The sequence below is a fragment of the Oncorhynchus kisutch genome, linkage group LG21 (assembly GCF_002021735.2).
Source record: "Oncorhynchus kisutch isolate 150728-3 linkage group LG21, Okis_V2, whole genome shotgun sequence".
NCBI lineage: Eukaryota > Metazoa > Chordata > Actinopteri > Salmoniformes > Salmonidae > Oncorhynchus > Oncorhynchus kisutch.
Genome location: NC_034194.2, coordinates 33,119,064 through 33,140,594, shown reverse-complemented (window position 1 = coordinate 33,140,594; position 21,531 = coordinate 33,119,064). Strand labels below are relative to the sequence as shown.

Genomic DNA, 21,531 nt, shown 5'->3' with positions numbered 1-21,531 from the left:
TGGGTTGAATATTCAAGTCAGGCTGTGAGTTTGTCCTTTGATTATGTTGGTATCAATTTGTAGAAAATGAAGTGTTCAGTTTGTGTTGCTGTAGTTTGTTGACTGGAAGTACATGAATCCCTCTCTCCTCTTTCCTTTCCTTCACACAGCAGACAACCAGAAATGAACAGCAGAAAAACCCAGGTAGCATTGGCATCTCCATAAAGAGCTCAGTGGATAGACCTGTGAACTCAGGTGTGAATATGGACATGTGTACATAAATGTCATATCTTTCAAACATTTTCACAATTAATACGATAAAGTGGTTCGCAGATAGTCACTGCCGTGTTGGATTACGAGGAATATTGATCGCTCTGTGAAGAAAAAAGACACGGGACTGATCATCATTAAAAAAATAGCATCATCGAACCTCATGAGGACAAGTGTTTTACCCAGAATACCATGCATTTGGGAGCTCAGCATTGTTTTTGCTCCGTACCAATCATAATAGAACCACAGCTTGGATAGCAATCCCAACACAACAGTGGCGCAACATTTAGGCAGGAGCAATGCCTTTGTCAGATCCATTCAACTGTTGTGCATCTGTAGTCTACGTTGAGTGTTTTGTGCAAATAGCCTACCCATGAATCCTCATTCATCTATTATCCATCATGATGATAGTATGTACATTGTCCATATTAGGACATCCTCAGTCTCTGCAGGAGTTGGGGAAATCCTAATATGGACACTGTATATAATGAACAACGGAGATGCTGTATTTGCAGAGTTTCAGTGTTTATCTGAATGGAAAGTGGGAGAACATTTCCCAACACTTTATTAACAATTCAATGACATTATACAGTTGCTTTATTGATTTGTCATTATGACTTGAAAAAGCGGGGACCCATAAAAAGTCATTAGATGCTACAGCAGGCTGGGAAAGAACAGCACGCTGCCTGATGCCACGGATCGTAGCGCTTCCGCAGCACGTTCTTTGGAGTCACTTCAGCACCATATGCCGCTGCATCTCCGCCTTGACCTCCGACATGTGTCTGATGGTGTGGTGCTCGACGATGTGCACATTAGAGCTGTTTCCTTCTGGTGCTGCTAGAGGCAGGTGGAACACACACACACACAGGTGTGATTACTTTGATTACTTTCAATCCATTACAATGAGCCCGTCCTTCTATTGCTCCTCCCACCAGCCTCCTCTGACACACACAGTGGCAGAGCAGGTTGGCTCTTTATGATTGTCTACCAGCTTTCTGCACGCTACTAGAAAAACAAGTCAACTAAATGCCTTACACTCCAGACGTGTCCGCTGCATAATGGAAGAGAGACAGCCATCAGAACGCAACACAAAGCATCGACCCCTTCCCTTGTTTCTTTAAACTTGCCAGTGTGATTTCAGTCCTGGTTGTGAAAGTTAATAAGACGTTCCGGAACTTTGAGAACTATGTAAGTATTTTTTAAACCTCCCGCTTTGGGCAGGATGTGTCAATGTATAGTTCATGCATGCATAGTCTATGAGCAAAATCACAGTTATTCCTCAATTACACATGAAATTCCTAGTTTGAAGCAACTGTTTTCTGGAAGCTTTGTGGCACCATTTTGAGAACTGCACACTTGGCCCACGTGGGCCAGGCACCTTGCAATTCGAGTTCCAGGCAATAGGTTTTCGCTCGCACGAAGGGGAATCTAACAGAGAATTACTGTTTCCGATTTTTTGCTGCTGCAGTAATGAGCTTGCTAGGAGTATGTATATAAATCTTCTTAGGGCTAGGCCCCTTTTTTTCTCCACTTCCTGTCTGAATGACGTGCCCAAAGTAAACTGCCTGTTACTCAGGCCCTGAAGCCAGGATATGCATATAGTTGGTACCATTGGAAAGAAAACACGTTGAAGTTTGTAGAAATGTTAAAATAATGTAGGAGACTATAACACAATAGATATGGTAGGAGAAAATCCAAAGAAAAAACAACCAGATTTGTTTTATTTTGAGAGACCATCCTCTTAAAATTGCAAGAGAAAGGTCATATTAAAAATTAGCTCCCTGAATATAATTCCTATGGCTTCCACGAGCTGTCAGCAGTCTATGTTCAAGGTTTCAGGCTTGTCTTGGAAATTCGTGTTTGCGAGCGCCATGAAGACATTACGCACCTGTTAAAATCGGTTTCCTATTGAACATCGTAAGTATTATAGGTTGATTACATTTTACATTTTATTTTATTTACTCTGAGGAGTAAATAGAAACATATTTTGACTTGTAGAAACAAAGTTTAGGGGTAATTTTTCGGATTCCTTTCTCTGCGAATTGAACGAGTGGATTACTCAAATTGATGGCGCCAACTAAACAGACCTTTTGGGATATAAAGATTTCATCTAACAAACGACACTACATGTTATAGCTGGGACCCTTTGGATGACAAATCAGAGGAAGATTTTCAAAAAGTAAGTGAATATTTAATTGTTATATGTGAATGTATGAAACCTTTGCCGGTGGAAAAATATTTTGATGTGGGGCGCTGTCCTCAAACAATTGCATGGCATGTTTTTGCTGTAACAGCTACTGTAAATCAGACAGTTCAGTTAGATTAACAAGAATTTAAGCTTTCAGTCGATATAAGACACTTATATGTACATACATTTTTAAAATCCATAATATTTATGATTATTTATTTGAATTGCGCGCCCTCCAGTTTCACCGGAAGTTGTCCTGCTAGCGGGACACCGATCCAGTACAGTGCCTTTCGGAAAGTACTCAGACCCCTTAGGCCAAATAGTTATATCAGAACAGAATATGAATTATCATGGTCTGAGTGTCTTTAGGTGCCTTTTGGCAAACTCCAAGTGGGCTGTCATGTGCCTTTTACTGAGGAGTGGCATCCATCTGGCCACTCTACCATAAAGGCCTGATTGGTGGAATGCTGATTGGACATGATTTGGAAAGGCACTGTCTATATAAGGTCCCACAGTTGACATTGCATGTTAGAACATAAACCAAGCCATGATGTCAAAGGAATTGTCCGTAGATCTCCGAGACATCATTGTGTTGAGGCACAGATCTGGGGAAGGGTACCAAAAAATGTATGTAGCATTGAAGGTCCCCAAGAACACAGTGGCCTCCATCATTCTTTTTATTTTTATTTTTTATTTCACCTTTATTTAACCAGGTAGGCTAGTTGAGAACAAGTTCTCATTTGCAACTGCGACCTGGCCAAGATAAAGCATAGCAGTGTGAGCAGACAACAAAGAGTTACACATGGAGTAAACAATTAACAAGTCAATAACACAGTAGAAACCAAAGGGGGAGTCTATATACAATGTGTGCAAAAGGCATGAGGAGGTAGGCAAATAATTACAATTTTGCAGATTAACACTGGAGTGATGAATGATCAGATGGTCATGTACAGGTAGAGATATTGGTGTGGAAAAGAGCAGAAAAGTAAATAAATAAAAACAGTATGGGGATGAGGTAGGTGAAAAAGGGTGGGCTATTTACCAATAGACTATGTACAGCTGCAGCGATCGGTTAGCTGCTCAGATAGCTGATGTTTGAAGTTGGTGAGGGAGATAAAAGTCTCTTCAGCGATTTTTGCAATTCGTTCCAGTCACAGGCAGCAGAGTACTGGAACGAAAGGCGGCCAAATGAGGTGTTGGCTTTAGGGATGATCAGTGAGATACACCTGCTGGAGCGCGTGCTACGGATGGGTGTTGCCATCGTGACCAGTGAGCTGAGATAAGGCGGAGCTTTACCTAGCATGGACTTGTAGATGACCTGGAGCCAGTGGGTCTGGCGACGAATATGTAGCGAGGGCCAGCCGACTAGAGCATACAAGTCGCAGTGGTGGGTGGTATAAGGTGCTTTAGTGACGAAACGGATGGCACTGTGATAGACTGCATCCAGTTTGCTGAGTAGAGTGTTGGAAGCCATTTTGTAGATGACATCGCCGAAGTCGAGGATCGGTAGGATAGTAAGTTTTACTAGGGTAAGCTTGGCGGCGTGAGTGAAGGAGGCTTTGTTGCGGAATAGAAAGCCGACTCTTGATTTGATTTTCGATTGGAGATGTTTGATATGAGTCTGGAAGGAGAGTTTGCAGTCTAGCCAGACACCTAGGTACTTATAGACGTCCACATATTCTAGGTCGGAACCATCCAGGGTGGTGATGCTAGTCGGGCATGCGGGTGCAGGCAGCGACCGGTTGAAAAGCATGCATTTGGTTTTACTAGCGTTTAAGAGCAGTTGGAGGCCACGGAAGGAGTGTTGTATGGCATTGAAGCTTGTTTGGAGGTTAGATAGCACAGTGTTCAAAGACGGGCCGAAGGTATATAGAATGGTGTCGTCTGCGTAGAGGTGGATCAGGGAATCGCCCGCAGCAAGAGCAACATCATTGATATACACAGAGAAAAGAGTCGGCCCGAGAATTGAACCCTGTGGCACCCCCATAGAGACTGCCAGAGGACCAGACAGCATGCCCTCCGATTTGACGCACTGAACTCTGTCTGCAAAGTAATTGGTGAACCAGGCAAGGCAGTCATCCGAAAAACCGAGGCTCCTGAGTCTGCCGATAAGAATATGGTGATTGACAGAGTCGAAAGCCTTGGCAAGGTCGATGAAGACGGCTGCACAGTACTGTCTTTTATCGATGGCGGTTATGATATCGTTGAGTACCTTGAGTGTGGCTGAGGTGCACCCATGACCGGCTCGGAAACCAGATTGCACAGCGGAGAAGGTGCGGTGGGATTCGAGATGGTCAGTGACCTGTTTGTTGACTTGGCTTTCGAAGACCTTAGATAGGCAGGGCAGGATGGATATAGGTATGTAACAGTTTGGGTCCAGGGTGTCTCCCCCTTTGAAGAGGGGGATGACTGCGGCAGCTTTCCAATCCTTGGGGATCTCAGACGATATGAAAGAGAGGTTGAACAGGCTGGTAATAGGGGTTGCGACAATGGTGGCAGATAGTTTCAGAAATAGAGGGTCCAGATTGTCAAGCCCAGCTGATTTGTACGGGTCCAGGTTTTGCAGCTCTTTCAGAACATCTGCTATCTGGATTTGGTTAAAAGAGAACCTGGAGAGGCTTGGGCGAGGAGCTGCGGGGGGGGCGGAGCTGTTGGCCGAGGTTGAAGTAGCCAGGTGGAAGGCATGGCCAGCCGTTGAGAAATGCTTATTGAAGTTTTCGATAATCATGGATTTATCAGTGGTGACCGTGTTACCTAGCCTCAGTGCAGTGGGCAGCTGGGAGGAGGTGCTCTTGTTCTCCATGGACTTCACGGTGTCCCAGAACTTTTTGGAGTTGGAGCTACAGGATGCAAACTTCTGCCTGAAGAAGCTGGCCTTAGCTTTCCTGACTGACTGCGTGTATTGGTTCCGGACTTCCCTGAACAGTTGCATATCACGGGGACTATTCGATGCTATTGCAGTCCGCCACAGGATGTTTTTGTGCTGGTCGAGGGCAGTCAGGTCTGGGGTGAACCAAGGGCTGTATCTGTTCTTAGTTCTGCATTTTTTGAACGGAGCATGCTTATCTAAAATGGTGAGGAAGTTACTTTTGAAGAATGAAAGAAGTTTGGAACCAACAAGACTCTTCCTAGAGCTGGCCACCCGGCCAAACTGAGCAATTGGGGGAGAAAGGCCTTGGTCAGTGAGGTGACCAAGAACCCGATGGTCACTCTGACAGAGCTCAAGAGTTCCTCTGTGGAGATGGGAGAACCTTCCAGAATGACAACCCTCTCTGCAGCACTCCACCAATCAGGCCTTTATTGTAGAGTGGCCAGACAGAAGCCACTCCTCAGTAAAGGCACATGACAGCCCACTTGGAGCTTGCCAAAAGGCACCTAAAGACTCTCAAACCATGAGACAAAGGATTCTCTGGTCTGATGATACCAAGATTTAGCTGTTTGGCCTGATTGCCAAGCGTCACGTCTGGAGGAAACCTGCCATTATCCCTACAGTGAAGCATTGTGTTGGCAACATCATGCTGTGGGGATGTTTTTCAGCATCAGGGACTGGGAAACTAGTCAGGATTGAGGGGAAGATGAATGGAGCAAAGTACAGAGATATCCTTGATGTAAACCTTCTCCAGAGTGCTCAGGACATCAGACTGGGATGAAGATTCACCTTCCAACAGGACAACAACCCTGACAACCCTGACAACACAGTCAAGACAACACAGGAGTGGTTTCGGAATGCCCTTGAGTTTCCCGGGCCAGAGCCTGGACTTGAACCCGTTCAAACTTCTCTGGAGAGACCTGAAAATAGCTGTGCAGCGAAGCTCCCCATCCAACCTGACAGAACTTGAGAGGATCTTCAGAGAATAATGGGATAACCTCTCCAAATACAAGCTTGCAGCATCATACCCAAGAAGACTCAAGGCTGTAATCGCTTCCAAATGTGCTTCAATAAAGTACTGAGGAATGGGTCTGACTACTTATATAAATTTGATATTTTTATACATTTGCAAAAATTTAAAAATAGATTAACATGTCCACCAAAATAATACCAAAATATATGCTTGCTTTATCAACTTCCAAAAAGCATTTGATTCCATGTGGCATACAGGACTGTTCTACAAAGTTATTGAAAGTGGTGTAGGGGGTAAAACATGACATAATTAAATCAATGTATACTGGCAATACGTGCAGCGTTAAAATTGGTAAGAAAATAACAGAATTCTTTAACCAGGGGCGGGGCCTTCGCCAGGGTTGCAATCTGAGCCCTGCACTTTTCAATATTTACATTAACGAATTGGCCACTATTCTGTACACACTAAAATTACTTAGGTTTAAAAATAAGCTCAACTGGACACCTTAATGAGGCAGTGAATGAGCTGAGAGAGAAAGCACGCAGGGCATTCTACGCCATTAAAAAGCTAATTCAAATTGAAATACCTATTATAATTTGGCTAAAACTAATTGAATATGTCATTTAACCAATTGCACTTTATAGCAGCGAGGTGTGGGGTCCACTTGCAAAACAAGATTTCATCAAATGGGACAAACACCCCATTGAAACCCTGCATGCAGAGTTCTGTAAGATTCTCCTACATGTCCAGAGGAAAACTACAATCAATGCATGCAGGGCAGAATCAGGCCAATATCCACGAACAATAAAAACTAAAAAAAGAGCAATTAAGTTTTAGAAACATCTAAAATACAGTGACCGCTTCTCATATCATTACCAAGCCCTGCAATGCCAAGAGCTGAGCAAAGAAAAGAGTACCCTCATCCAGCTGGTCCTGGGGCTGAGTTCACAAACCTGTTCTACTAACGCACTGAAGCCTCTGGACCACAACATCCAATCAATCAGGATAAACCAAATTACAACACAGTCAAAACAAAACTATATTGCTTATTGGGAAACACAAACACAAGCACAAAGCAAAATGCAGTGCTATCTGGCCCTAAATCGACAGTACACCGTGGCTAAATATTTGACCATGGTTACTGATCAAAACCTTAGAAAAACCTTGACAAAGTACAGGCTCAGTGAGCACAGCCTTGCCATTGAGAAGGGTAGACACAGGAAAACCTGTCTCCCTGTAGAGAAAAGGCTGTGCAACCACTGCACAACAGCAGAACCTGAGACGGAGCTGCATTTCCTGACAAAATGAAAAAAATATAAAACAATTAGAGAGTGTCATTTCCCCAAATGTGAAACCCTTATTCAAGGTTTCAAAGACCTCTCTGATGAGGATCGGCTACCCGTCCTGTTGGGGGAGGACGCAGAGAGCTGTGGGTTGGCAGCGCACTACATTGCTGCCTGCCATAAGTTGAGGGACAGTGTCTGACAGACCAATCAACCTGCACATGTCCTCTACTGTATGCTTATTGTTATTGTTGAACATATGGTAATTTTGACCCTTGGTTATTGTTGTTACTGTTGTCCCGTTGACAATTTTGATTCTCATTTTAATTTACTTTTTATATTGTAAATATCCAAAATAAGCTTTGGCAATATGTACATTGTTACGTCAGAGAGAGAGAGAGAGAGAGAGAGAGCAATGACGCAGTGGACATATCTGTACATATGTGACGTACTACGACACTTTTCGGGTACCCGTTTTGGCTCTTGAGTGCTACTTTCAGAACTCCTGGCTAAAATGTTTGCAAATATTTTAGAAAATCTTTTCAACTCAGTAGCTTATGTCTCCACTTTAATCTACATGTAGATCTCTTTGATGCTACAGCTAGTGGAGATAGACACACACATACAGAAACAGAGAACCTTCCTCGTTTTGATGAGGGTGGCAGCAGTAACAGAGAACCTTTACAGGCTCGTTGTGATGAGGGAGGCAGCATTAACAGAGAACCTTTACAGGCTCGTTGTGATGAGGGAGGCAGCAGTAACAGAGAACCTTTACAGGCTCGTTGTGATGAGGGAGGCAGCAGTAACAGAGAACCTTTACAGGCTCGTTGTGATGAGGGAGGCAGCAGTAACAGAGAACCTTTACAGGCTCGTTGTGATGAGGGAGGCAGCAGTAACAGAGAACCTTTACAGGCTCGTTGTGATGAGGGAGGCAGCAGTAACAGAGAACCTTTACAGGGTCCTTGTGATGACGGAGGCAGCAGTAACAGAGAACCTTTACAGGCTCGTTGTGATGAGGGAGGCAGCAGTAACAGAGAACCTTTACAGGCTCGTTGTGATGAGGGAGGCAGCATTAACAGAGAACCTTTACAGGCTCGTTGTGATGAGGGAGGCAGCAGTAACAGAGAACCTTTACAGGGTCCTTGTGATGAGGGAGGCAGCAGTAACAGAGAACCTTTACAGGGTCCTTGTGATGAGGGAGGCAGCAGTAACAGAGAACCTTTACAGGCTCGTTGTGATGAGGGAGGCAGCAGTAACAGAGGTATAATGTTTTTTCAGCATTCCACGGCCTTGTGTAGGAAACTGTATGTCACAAATGATCAGTCTGCCTTTTGGTGGGATTGACCTGAGCAGGAAATATTTAAGTGGCTCATGCATACACGGAATAGGTAGCAGCACATCAACCAGCCTGGCAGATCTCTCAGGTGTGCTAGCATGACAGCCACGGTTGCACACGCTGCAACTGACTGCTCCAAAATGGTCGGGCTAGAACCTTAGTGATAACTTCCATATAAAATATGGTTAGCACTCACTTTAAATTCTGTCTCCATAATGCATTGTAATTACATTTATAACACCTACAATCATCTTTTACCCGATCTAATGTGATATATTCTCCTACATTCATTTCACATTTCCACAAAGTGTTTCCTTTCAAATGGTATCAAGAACGTTCATATCCTTTCTTCAGGTCCTGAGCTACAGGCCGTTAGATTTGGGTATGTCATTTTAGGCGAAAATGGAAAAAAAGGAGCGGATCCTTCTATCGCTATGTCCCACCATTTGGTATTTGTTCTATAAAGACATGAATGATAGATAATATATTTCTGACCTGTGGTCCTCTGTCTAATCAGATATTGGAGGACCATGGTTCTGGTATAAGGGGTATTGGGTTGATGTGGTGTGTTATTTTAATATGATTTATTTTAACCGTTATTTAACCAGGAAGGGCTCATTGAGATTTAAAATCTATTTTTCAAGAGCGTCCTGGCCAAAATAGGCAGCACCAAGTCATTACAAAAATGACAGACAAACAACATGAAAAACTACAAGTAATCTGGTAAAAACCATAGAACTCACAACAGTATAACAAAATCAAAAACATCAAATTAAAAACATTGACAGGTCAGTCTCAAGATCATTCATCAGTGATTTAAAAATACCAATCGGGACAAGTCCTTCCAGTTTAAAAGTATTTTGTAAGGCGTGCCAAGACGATGGCGCAGAGTACATAAAAGCCCTTTTACCAAATTCAGTTCGGACATTTGGAACAGTTAGCAGGATAAAGTCCAGCGAACGAAGAGAGTACCCACCACATTTCTGAACAATAAAAATGCCCAAATAAAAAGGTAGTAAACCCAAAATGGCCTTGTAAATAAAAGTATACCAGTGCCTGAGCCTACGAGTGACTAGAGAAGGCCAGCCAACCCTGGTATACAAAGTGCAGTGGTGCGTAAGGGTTTTGCAGTTTAAAATAAATCTCAAAGTGCCATGGTAAAGGGTGTCAATTGATCTCAAACACTGAGCGGAAGCATTCATATATAAAATATCCCCATAGTCTAGTAAAGGCATAAATGTAGCTGATACTAGCCTCCTTCTGGCTTCAAAAGAAAAACAGGCCTTATTCCTAAAATAAAATCCCAATCCCAAAGACCGTAGAACTATATAGAACATAGAACTATATAGACCGTAGAACTATATAGACCGTAGAACTATATAGACCGTAGAACTATATAGACCAAAGCCATGACTGTTGTTAACACAAAGGACTGGAGAGGATTAGACCTACTCACCATTATCCTACAATTGTTGATTCAGTCAAAAACCATCACTGATCCCCCAAGACAACTAACAATTACACCTGCAATTTTTTCTACTCCTTCTTTCAAATATTTTGTATTTTTTCCCACCCAAACCTATCAGATACCAGAGGTAAAGTAAATCAACTTAGTTTGTCCGTTGTGCTTTAATTGTATTTGAGGGTTTAAAAGGTCCCTAATACTTTAACCCTAATACTTTAACCCCCAATAACAGTGACATTGGATCATCTGGAGCAGTGTGTTGAGAAGATGATTGAATGCTGCAGAGCCCATAATGCACTCTTTGCACTGGTCAGCCCCTGGGATGAGTGTGTGTGGAGACTGGATCAGGTCAAGATCTCCTAGTTTCCCTTCGAAAGTCGCCAAATTATGGATGGATGTTTTTTGTTTCTTTTGTTGAGGAAGGCATATATCAGGGCCTTTCAATCATCAGTGTCATGGAATCCATCACACTTGGCTTTAAATAGTGTTTAAAATGATTTTAAATACTTTAGCTGGGCTTGATTGAGCCTGCCTGTCGCCATGGAAACAAAAGAGTAGTTGCAGAAGTGCCAACCCCGCCCATCTGACACTCTAGGCAGGCTAAAGCAAACACTTATAGTCTTTGAAAGATTTCAAATAGTATTTGAACCCAGATCCATGCAGCCAACATTACACTCTTTTTTAAACATTCAATTCTCATAACAGATGTGCTAGTACGTAAATTCCCCTTCCATCCCTCCCTCCCACCCATCCCTGCACCGCTATGTCTTCCTTAATGTATCTGTGCTGCGTGTGAAATTCCCTCAGACACTCCTTTTGTTTGGGGACCAGAGTGGGTTTCTTTCATATCAGGCTCCATTAACGAGCACAGATCCAGGGGAGTGAGAACAATCAGGAGGTGAACACATGGAGGCTATGGGGACACTCCACCACACCACAGCTGCATGCCACACCCTGCCATCGCACAGAGCATTAAATTAAAGGTGGGGAGGAGGCCATACGGTTCGGCTCAGATTAATGCCTGAGAAATGAGTTCTCCTATTTGGAGAGAAACACTCCTGAGTAAAGCTCAGACCTAAAGCACATGAGCTATTGTGAAGAATCCTCTTGCAGAGAGTGGTACACCTGAGACATTGAGCACATGAGGTATTGTGTAGAATCTTCCAGCGTCTTCTAGTATAGCAGAGAGAAAACCTAAGCATGACTCTGAGGCCTAAAGCACATGAGCTATTGTGTAGGCTCGTACAGGAAAGAAGGGTTCTTTTGAAATTAAGAATTTAGGTGAAGTAAATGATGAAAGGTCAGCTCGGCCGGATCACAGATGGATCCCACGGCTGCCAACAAATACAGACAGTGAGTCATACAGCACATTTCAGCATTCTATCAACTCCCACATTCAAAGGCTGTTCTGTTGAGGAGAGAATAATACAATAGAGTAAGAGTAGAAGAAAAGGCCGTGGGGGAAATAGAAAGCCTCAGTGACCCCGTCAGTCCAGGTAACAGCACAGCGGAGGCTCCACTGAGCGATTTAGGCCGCACAGTTAATTCAACCTGACAGGTCCGGATTTAAAATGGGCTTCTCTTCACCTGCCCACACTGGGCCAACTCTCTCCGTCCAATCTCTTTGATGGAGGAGAGCAGTGGAGGAGAGCGGAGCGGAGTGTGCAACCTCTTTTCTGTCGAGGCCAGGCGAGGCAGCGATGTACTTTAGCTAAGGCAGGGTTCAGCGGAGGGTGTTTTATTTGAGGTGAAATGTTGCGATGTTTTCAAAGTGGACAGTCTCCCGCTCGGGGAACTGGCGAGAGATTAGAGGGTGTTATTAGAAAGCAATGAGCTGTACCACCAGAACATAATTCTCCTCCTCCTCCTGTCTGTGTGTGTGTGTGTGTGTGTGTGTGTGTGTGTGTGTGTGTGTGTGTGTGTGTGTGTGTGTGTGTGTGTGTGTGTGTGTGTGTGTGTGTGTGTGTGTGTGTGTGTGTGTGTGTGTGTGTGTGTGTGTGTCGTGTCGTGTCGTGTCGTGTCGTGTCGTGTCGTGTCATGTCGTGCGTGAGAGGGGAGAAGTGGCATCAATGTCATTGCATCAAATACAACAATGTGTTCTAGAGAGGGAGGAGGGAAAGGCTTCTTCTCTTTCTGATTCATGTTTTGTTTGTGTCTCTGCTTGGTTGCTTAGTGCTCACCTGAACTGAATCATTGATCTTCTGCTGCAGGTCCTTAAAACTCTGCCTCTGGTCAGCCTGAACCCCACCACCAAGTTTGAACACGAGCGAGCGCCAAGGCCTGGGATTGAGGGATCTGAACTTCAGATGCCTGCCTCTCCAAACTTAATTCGGGTTTGTAGTGGTGGATTAGTTTGTGTCTCTCCTACATGATGTTGCAATTTCCCCTGGTTTACTATGCCTTGCATCACATCGCCCACCCAAGATAATCATGATTCCCTCGCTAGCATCAAGGGAACAAATCAGAGAAGAGCAAAGCTGTTTCTGATTACATCAATGGTTTGAGAATGAAAAGAGTATTACAAGAAAACCCTGTTATGCATTATTGCAGGAGTTAGTAGGCATAAGTGTCTTTTAGTATTTTAGATGAGAAAACTGCTCTCATAGCCTTTATAGTAATTTCACCAACAGTGAATTAAATAAGCCTGTTCTGTTCTGCAGTGGTAGTTTTGGGGGCCATTGGACTTGTTAACATGTAGGAGAGAGAACTCTTATACCCACAAGGCTTTCCCATAATAAGGAGCTCTTCTTTTGACAGGAAATCAATTCCTTCTGTAGCCTACTTCTACTCCTATCGAAATAAATAGATATTGCCAAGTTCAGACACAAACTATAAAATACATGCAGTAATTGCAGGGGAAAATCCTGAATCTCCTCATTGCTCCCCAGTAAAAGTATCCTACATTTAGGCTATTGGTTATATGTGTATTTCACACTATGTTGAGATAAAAATCGGGGGAATACAGATGAAGGATCTTAATTTGATCTCAAATTAATATTGTACAACTGTAATTCTTGTTTAGATGTCAACCCCCAATACATGTTCATGTCAAAATCACCAATCAACTGCATTACAGTTAAAAAACAACTTTGACTACCACCACTGATTTCTGTATGCTAGCTATGCTACCAGTTTATACGAACAGGAGATAGCATTTAGCTGTAACTTCTTCTAAACCTGAACAGTGACAACTTGTTATGTTGTGCAGCAAAAACATGACTTTACTAACCACATTGTGGGCCTGTTACAATACATAAATAAGGATGGATTTGATGAATATCCACTCTGTTAGAGCAGATGTGTTGTATCAATCTGGCGTCCTTCTAATATCCCCACAGTTCGCGTTCCATTGACTTATTTACCGCACCTACAGTATGTAAACCTTGTTCCTGAACCCCCGTGTGGTCAAGAATGTGAAGTGGCTGTTACTAGTATTACCTACTATCATCTAGTGCTTGCAAAGATCTCTTAGAATGCTGTTTTAATGTCCTCTCTCAGATTCTCTACATCCTCTGCTGGGACTTTCAAGGACTGTAGCTAATGAGCTTAATTCAGTGTCACAATCAAGCCTCTTACATTTTTTTGATTTCACTTCAACTTATTAGGGCACATCTTTTGTGCTTAACATTCGGCGTAACAATGTCATTAAGCCCTTAACACATCCGTTTAGTAGGTACATATAATCTGTTCTCACACTTAGTAGGTAAATACAATCTGTTCTCACACTTAGTAGGTAAATATAATCTGTTCTCAGATTTAGTAGGTAAATACAATCTGTTCTCACACTTAGTAGGTAAATATAATCTGTTCTCAGATTTAGTAGGTAAATACAATCTGTTCTCACACTTAGTAGGTAAATATAATCTGTTCTCAGATTTAGTAGGTAAATATAATCTGTTCTCACATTTAGTAGGTAAATATAATCTGTTCTCACACTTAGTAGGTAAATATAATCTGTTCTCACACTTAGTAGGTACATATAATCTGTTCTCACACTTAGTAGGTAAATATAATCTGTTCTCACACTTAGTAGGTAAATATAATCTGTTCTCACATTTAGTAGGTAAATATAATCTGTTCTCAGATTTAGTAGGTAAATATAATCTGTTCTCAGATTTAGTAGGTAAATATAATCTGTTCTCAGATTTAGTAGGTAAATATAATCTGTTCTCACACTTAGTAGGTAAATATAATCTGTTCTCACACTTGGTAGGTAAATATAATCTGTTCTCAGATTTAGTAGGTAAATATAATCTGTTCTCACACTTAGTAGGTACATATAATCTGTTCTCAGATTTAGTAGGTACATATAATCTGTTCTCACACTTGGTAGGTAAATATAATCTGTTCTCACACTTGGTAGGTAAATATAATCTGTTCTCACACTTAGTAGGTAAATATAATCTGTTCTCACACTTGGTAGGTAAATATAATCTGTTCTCACACTTAGTAGGTAAATATAATCTGTTCTCACACTTAGTAGGTAAATATAATCTGTTCTCACACTTAGTAGGTAAATATAATCTGTTCCCACACTTAGTAGGTAAATATAATCTGTTCTCACACTTAGTAGGTAAATATAATCTGTTCTCACACTTAGTAGGTACATATAATCTGTTCTCACACTTGGTAGGTAAATATAATCTGTTCTCACACTTGGTAGGTAAATATAATCTGTTCTCACACTTGGTAGGTACATATAATCTGTTCTCACACTTGGTAGGTACATATAATCTGTTCTCACACTTGGTAGGTACATATAATCTGTTCTCACACTTGGTAGGTACATATAATCTGTTCTCACACAGAAATGGTCTTTGTACAGAAAAGGGATTAAGTCATTTGAAAAACACAAATATTTCCTTAGGTCTTATAATCATGTTTTTGAGAAAGAACAAAGTCCTTATTTCTTGTTTGTTTTGTTGCAGACTTCAAAGACAACAACTTAATTCTGGAATAGCTTTGAGGAGCTTTTGTTTCTCACCCTCTGCAGTTTTTGCTTTCAAATGGAATAGTCCTCCCCCACTGCATATTTGAAGGGACTCTCCACTTTTTATGCCTCCTTCCATCCCAGTCATGCATGGTGTGCCTGTGTAACGGAGTGATGCTTCCCAAATCTGTCCTCTGTGTGTGGGTCTCTACAGCTGTAGCACAAGGGCTCTTACTACATGCCATGACCTCAATGCCCACACTACGTTTGTCTACCATTCCCGTTCCAATCCTCTCCTCATCCCATATCTTGCCATAAAACTCGGCAACGTTTAAAAACCCAATACAAACACAGCCCATGATAATCATTCTAAGTTCATCCATCATAAAGCACAAATTGGTCGACATCGTTGTAATTATGAGAGATTGAGTTTAGGGATTGCATGGGGGAATCATTTGCTATAATTGCAGCGAACCATAAATGCATGTTTTATTGCCTTCATAAACTGTTCATGTTGCATGCTTGATGCTGTCAGAATAGTTTAGGATAACAGTGTTCGCTGTCGGTTGCTGCTGTTTTGCAGCATTACTTATTTGAGTAATAAAACACAGAAAAGACCAAATGGGAGATAATTTCCCAAGCTCCAAAATAGCTGGGGTAAAACAGTCTAATATTTTAACATGGTTGAGTTGTTATACTGTAATTTGTGTAGTTGTACCCTAGCCTTTCTGAGATAAATTATTACGTCGAATTGCCTAGAGGAATGGATCCAATTTTACAGACAGCGTCTACTGAGTTCAATCAGTGTAAATATCTCTCTCTCTCTCTCTCTCTCTCTCTCTCTCTCTCTCTCTCTCTCTCTCCATAAAGATGTTGTCTGGATGCTGAGAGATGCAGAGGGAGCTTTCAGCTCCAACTCCGATCAGCCACAATCAGCCAGACGGAGTCAGACCTGGGGAGAAGACATTAGAGAGAATATCTCACTGGATTATCCATAACATAACATAACCATAATCCATAATAATCCATAACTTTTATTATATTTTTCACAGTGCTGTGTAGTTAAGCAAAAAACAGGCTTTCATTGTGAAATGATCAATCTCATTCTTGGTGACTCCTTTGCTTTTTAGAAGAAAAAAATGGGCATTGTGACATTGTGACATTGTGAGTTAAAACCTGTTGTGACTAGGGGGCACTATTTTCATTTTTGAAGAAAAAAAACGTTCCCGTAGTACACGGGATATTTTGTCAGGACAAGATGCTAGAATATGCATATAATTGACAGCTTAGGATAGAAAACACTCTAAAGTTTCCAAAACTGTAAAAATATTGTCTGTGAGTATAACAGAACTGATGTTGCAGGTGAAAGCCTGAGAAAAATCCAATCCGGAAGTGCCTCCTGTTTTGAAAGCGCTGCGTTCCAATGAGTCCCTATTGAGCAGTGAATGGGCTATCAACCAGATTACTCTTTCTCCGTATTCCCCAAGGTCTCTACAGCATTGTGACGTAGTTTTACACATTTATGTTGAAGAATACCCGTAAGCGGCTACATTACGCAAGTGGTCACCTGGTGCTCCCAGAGAGATTCTTGTGTAAAATACAGAGGTAGCCATTACTCCAAATGGTCCTACTGAAAAACTAACTGTCCCGATGGATATATTATCGAATAGATATTTGAAAAACACCTTGAGGATTGATTATAAACAACGTTTGCCATGTATCTGTTGATATTATGGAGCTAATTTGGAATCTTTTTTGCCGTTTTCGTGACTGCAATTTCCAGGCGATTTCTTAGCCAAACGTGAGCTATTTCGCTTACAAAAATAATATTTTTGGAAAAAAGGAACATTTGCTATTTATCTGGGAATCTCGTGAGTGAAAACATCCGAAGTTCATCAAAGGTAAACGATTTAATTTGAATGCTTTTCTGATTTCCGTGACCAAGTTACCTGCTGCTAGCTGGACAAAAGGCTATGCTAGGCTATCGATAAACTTACACAAATGCTTGTCTAGCTTTGGCTGTAAAGCATATTTTGAAAATCTGAGATGACAGGGTGATTAACAAAAGGCTAAGCTGTGTCTCAATACATTTAATTTGTGATTTTCATCAATAGGAATATTTTCTAGGAATATTTATGTCCGTTGCGTTATGCTAATTAGTGTCAGGCGATGATTACGCTCCCTCATGCGGGATGGGGAGTCACTAGAGGTTTTTAAACCCCCAAGTTATTGAAAACATAATGCTTTGTGAGCTAGTGAAATAGTTGTGATTACAGGTGAGAGAAGTAACACAGGTAGACTGTTTGTGTCTATTAACTGTGATGAAGCCAGTGATTACATTTAGAGATGTTACTTTTCTTCAAAACTTCCACATTGATCTAGCTTCAGGGATCTTGCCAAAGGATGTAGAATCATTAAGAGGACACTATTTGTGACATTAAGAATGGATTTCCTTTACCGGATCTAATATTAAATGGTACCCTCCTGTTTTAGATCTTTCCAACCTGGATTTATTCAGCATGGATATATTCAACCTGGATTTTATTCAGCATTGATTTATTCAGCCTGGATTTATTCAACATGGATTTACTCAGCCTGGATTTATTAAGCATGGATTTATTCAGCATGGATTTATTCAGCATGGATATATTCAACCTGGATTTATTCAACCTGGATTTATTCAGCATAGATTTATTCAACCTGGATTTATTCAGCCTGGATTTATTCAGCCTGGAGTTATTCAGCATTTGATTTATTCAACCTGGATTTATTCAGCATTGATTTATTCAGCCTGGATTTATTCAACCTGGATTTATTAATAAGCATGGATTTATTCAGCATGGATTTATTCAACCTGGATTTATTCAACATTGATTTTATTCAGCATCGATTTATTCAACCTGGATTTATTCAGCATGGATTTATTCAACATTGATTTAATTCAACATTGATTTTTATTCAGCATTGATTTTATTCAGCATTGATTTATTCAGCATTGATTTATTCAACCTGGATTTATTCAACATGGATTTATTCAGCATTGATTTATTCAACCTGGATTTATTCAGCCTGGATTTATTCAGCATGGATTCATTCAACCTGGATTTATTCAGCCTGGATTTATTCAACGTGGGTTTATTTATTCAGCATGGATTGATTCAACCTGGATTGATTCAACCTGGATTTATTCAACCTGGATTTATTCAACCTGGATTCATTCAACCTGGATTCATTCAACATGAATTTTTTCAGCCTGGATTTAGCTGCTAAACAACAGTCTTTGCTGCTAAATAACAGTCTTATTAAAACCCACACAATAAATAACCCTGTCAAAAGACAAAAGTCCCAATTGTTCATGTGATATATTTCTCTGTGTCCCCTCATGCCAGATGTTGAATTGAACAAATCATCTATTTCATTGCACTTTTCATAGTTCAGTACTGTGAGGCAAAAGAATAGTTCCAAAAGTGCTAACACTTAAATCAAGCCCATAAAATATTTGAAAGAAAGCATGCTTGTTCAACCCAGGTCCGATGCTAGGTTAGCCACATCTGTGTTGTGATGTTGTGTTCTCACATGCACACGCCCGCACGGACGCATACACACACACACACACACACACACACACACACACACACACACACACACACACACACACACACACACACACACACACACACACCACACACACACACACACACACACACACACACACACACACACACACACACACACACACACACACACACACACACACACACACACACACACCTACTCATTCCTGGCAGACAGAGAGAGGGGGAGAGAGAGGTGGGGGTGAGAACGGGGGAGCAATCCTGAGGTCATTGCTGGCTAGCTAAAGGTCCTCTAGCTGCACTGGACATGCTGAATGATAATGTCCTGTAATGGTTTAATTTCTTTGTTTGGATTTGATGTAGTCTATGAGCTATGTAGACCTACACAACCTGAAGTTTGGTTTGAATGAATAACCACATCAGTTTTGCATGGATGGAAATACCTTGAGGATTCAACCTGAACTTTTTTAATCAATTGCCAAATTGATGTCACATTGTTTTGAGAGTTGATGAAATGAGGGGGAAATGTAATATGTAGCTAATTATAAAAACACAGAACCATACTGGCACAGTATTTAGAAATCCATTATGGCATATTTTCCATTTTGCTGCATCCTCATATGCCGGGGATTGTAACTTTCCCTGACTGCCCTCTGAGCGAGGATGACATCATTTGGACCTGGGTGTCGTGAAGACAGAATGAAATAATAATTCTAAGTTCCATATTAGTACTGGAGGAACACGCATATTCCCATGGTGCACCACTGCGACTCTGAGTTACCATTTCAAATGAGGTCACTCGCATCCTCTTGGATTCTAATGACATTTATTGATGTCTTTAATATGTTTTCCCCTTCATATGCAGTGTTATTAATGGACAGAGAGAGCAGGCTGGGGTATAGAGGCGAGGCCGCAGAGAGAGAGAGATCCCCCTCAGAGGTCTGCCATACTAATCCCTTTGGCCTGAAGCTACAGCTCAATTCAATTCTTCATTTGTCTTTTATCCTCCCTCCCTCCCTCCCTCCCTCCCTCCCTCCCTCCCTCCCTCCCTCCCTGTCTGATTCTCTGTCTGTCTGATTCTCTGTCTGTCTGTCTGATTCTCTGTCTGTCTGTCTGAGTCTCTGTCTGTCTGTCTGAGTCTCTGTCTGATTCTCTGTCTGATTCTCTGTCTGTCTGTCTGAGTCTCTGTCTGTCTGTCTGAGTCTCTGTCTGGGGGATCTGACATGCATGTGTGTGTGCATGCATATACATGTTTGTATGTGTGTGTGTGTGTGTGTGTGTATCTAAGGGTCTGGTTTCTTTGATGGTGTCAGGTGGTTCTCTTTATTGCGGTTGTCTGGCTTGAACCGAAGAGACTCCCAGAGACAGTGTGTTCTGTGTGTGAGGAGCAAAGCAGTAAGAGATGGTTCCATTGGGAAGTCAAATATTGGGAAATATCATTGGATTGGATGGAGAAGAATCAGTGAGTAGGTCAAGGTCAGGGGAGAGTCCTGTTGTAGGAATGGCAAGATGGCAAGTTTGGGTTGTATTGGCTGGAGAATGGGTCTGTAGATGCTTTGTCAGACCACTGCTTCAATACCAAAACTATATCTTCACTATCCTTCCCAGACTGAATGCTGACCTTCATATTTGTCCAACAGCATCATGTACACTATGTATTCAAAAGTATGTGGACACCCCTTCAAATGAGTGGATTCGGCTATTTCAGCCATAACCGTTGCTGACATGTGTATAAAATCAAGCACACAACCATGCAATCTACATAGACAAACATTGGCAGTAGAATGGACTTTCTGAGGAGCTCAGTGACTTTCAATGTTGCACCATCATAGGACGCCACCTTGTCAACAAGTCAGTTCATCAAATTTCTGCCCAGCTAGAGCTGCCCCAGTCAACTGTAAGTGCTGTTATTGTGGAAACGTCTAGGAGCAACAACGGCTCAGTCATGAAGTGGTAGGCCACAGAAGCTCACAGAATGTGACCGCCGAGGGCTGAAGCGCGGTTGCAACACTCACTCCCGAGTTCCAAATTGCCTCTGGAAGCAATGTCAGCACAAAAACTGTTCGTCGGGAACTTCATGAAATGGGTTTGGACGAGTACAGAAGCCTAAGATCACCATGCGCAATACCAAGCGTCGGGTGAAGTGGTGTAAGGCTCACCGCCATTGGACCCTGGAGCAGTGGAAATGCTTTTTCCTGGAATGATGAATCGCACTTCACCATCTGGCAGTCTGGCAGACGAATCTGGGTTTGGCGGATGCCAGGAGAGAGCTACCTGCCCCAATGCATAGTGTCAGCTGTAAAGTTTGGTGGAGGAAGAATAATGGTATGGTCCTGTTTTTCATTGTTCGGGTTAGGCCTCTTTAGTTCCAGTGAAGAGAAATCTTAACAATACAACAGACAAGGACATTCTAGACGATTCTATGCTTCCAACCTGGTGGTACAGTTTGGTGAAGGTCCTTTCCTGTTTCAGCATGATAATGCCCTCGTGCACAAAGCGAGGTCCATACAGAAATGGTTTGTCAAGATCGCTGTGTAAGAACTTGACTGGCTTGCACAGAGCCCTGTCCTCAACCCCATCGAAAACCTTTGGGATGAATTGGAACACCAACTGTGAGCCAGGTCTAATTGCCCAACATCAGTGCCCGAAACTCACTGTTGTTC

General features: G+C 42.0%; 1 long non-coding RNA gene across 1 annotated transcript in view; it reads left to right on the top strand.

The window, feature by feature from the left end:
* LOC109866277 (uncharacterized) overlaps positions 1 to 16,540 on the top strand; it is a 55,528-nt gene extending 38,988 nt beyond the window's left edge. The window contains exons 2-3 of the long non-coding RNA XR_002251666.2: positions 12,574 to 12,696; positions 16,164 to 16,540. This is a non-coding gene — a long non-coding RNA (uncharacterized LOC109866277). The remainder of the gene's footprint in view (positions 1 to 12,573; positions 12,697 to 16,163) is intronic.
* The last annotated feature ends 4,991 nt before the right edge of the window (positions 16,541 to 21,531 follow it).